This window comes from Atta colombica, unplaced genomic scaffold (assembly GCF_001594045.1).
Source record: "Atta colombica isolate Treedump-2 unplaced genomic scaffold, Acol1.0 scaffold203, whole genome shotgun sequence".
In the NCBI taxonomy this organism is placed as follows: Eukaryota; Metazoa; Arthropoda; class Insecta; order Hymenoptera; family Formicidae; genus Atta; species Atta colombica.
The window spans coordinates 250,350-251,865 of record NW_017259298.1 but is presented as its reverse complement, the minus strand read 5'-3'; the positions used below and the strand labels follow the sequence as shown (position 1 = coordinate 251,865).

At 29.2% G+C, this 1,516-nt stretch overlaps 1 protein-coding gene across 3 annotated transcripts in view; it reads right to left on the bottom strand.

The window, feature by feature from the left end:
* Positions 1-529: 529 nt before the first annotated feature.
* The window catches only part of LOC108687233 (sodium/calcium exchanger 2), a 66,965-nt gene continuing 65,978 nt past the window's right edge, over positions 530-1,516 (bottom strand). For all 3 annotated transcript variants that reach the window (XM_018192895.1, XM_018192896.1, XM_018192897.1), the window contains one exon: positions 530-716. The gene's annotated coding sequence lies outside the window, so the exon portion shown is untranslated. The remainder of the gene's footprint in view (positions 717-1,516) is intronic.

The following is a 1,516-nucleotide window of genomic DNA, read 5'->3' as shown; positions in this document are numbered from 1 at the left end:
TCGCGACAATCGATCCGACATCAAATTTTCTCTCGATAAAAGTAACGTATCGTTTAGTAACATGTACGCGTATATAAAATTACCGACGTCAATTTTTCCGACTGAGAAAAGAAAGAATTGCAATACAATTCGCTACTAAATTACCATATAGAAACTTGTGTGTTTCTTAGAATTAAATAAATACATTATGTACACATATTTGTGTACCCGCAATGATCTGATCAGACATACGTATACTATCTATATTTTTTCACTTTTCTTCTCCATTTTCTTTTTTCTTTTTCTTTTTTTTCTTTTTTTTTATAACAGCCAAATGTTTTCTTTTGCGGGGAATATGACATGACTAGAACGCACTTCTTTCTTCCTTTGAATTATTTTAAGGCAAGCTCACATTTTTTTCTCGCACACGCACTTCTCTTCTTATCGTTAGTTTTTTTTTCTTTTCCCTTCGTCGCTTGTCTTTCTCTCCATCGATTTGCTTTCTTCTCTTTAGACACTCTCTCTCTCTCTCTCTCTCTCTCTCTCTCTCTCTCTCTCTCTCTCGCAAGCATTCCCATGTTCTCAGATATACATACATATACATACACATATCCATTTAATACGTCACGCGACATGTTCGTTGTTAATCGTCTCAGAGGATGAACTTATGTGAGTTTCCGGCACAATTAAAGTTCGTTCTTCGCGAAATCGTATTGTCCCGAGACCGCTTCTGTGTCCTGTAATCAAAATTGAGAAATCGTGTAAAAAATAAAATGGTTCACAAGGCTGAGAAAAATTTTTTTAATTATATTATGTTACATTAGAAAAAAGTGCAAAGAGAATTAATTCAGATTAAGATATAATTAAGATAATAAATTAGGAATAATTATTAAATACACTGGAAGAGAAGTATTTGATAATTATGATTATTATTTTTCTTTTCTTTTAATATGGAAATAGAAGATATAATCCCAAGGAAAATAAGAAAATCAAAATAATGTCAATTTAACATCATATTAATGAATTTACTATATCATTTTTTGTTCATAAAAATCTCAATCTCAGGTCAATCTAAGAATGATCAAGAATGATCAAAAAATGATATAAATTAAATATTGCATAAGCACAGAATGTTTTGCACCTTTATCAGAAAGTTAATTTTTTTCCATAAACGAAACGTTCTATTCAATCATCTAATTGCTCTCTCATTGGTTCTGTTTTCTATAAAGTTTTGTAATGCTCTGACAGTATTCACATAGCTCCATCGTAAAAGACAACCGATTAGTCATAAAACAATGAAGAAACGTAATTGCTGATCTCTCTTCTCATAATGAAAATGTAATTGAATTAAATCTTATTTTCACGTTTATGATAACTGCTGACGTTATGCCTTCCTAATTTTATATAAGCATATCCTAATATAACTTTTATTAGTAGACATTGTGAATTAATAAAATATTGATATAAAAAATATTGTTATTTATTTTATATACATGAATTATTTTATATGTTGAATAAAATATTTAAGTCGAATTAG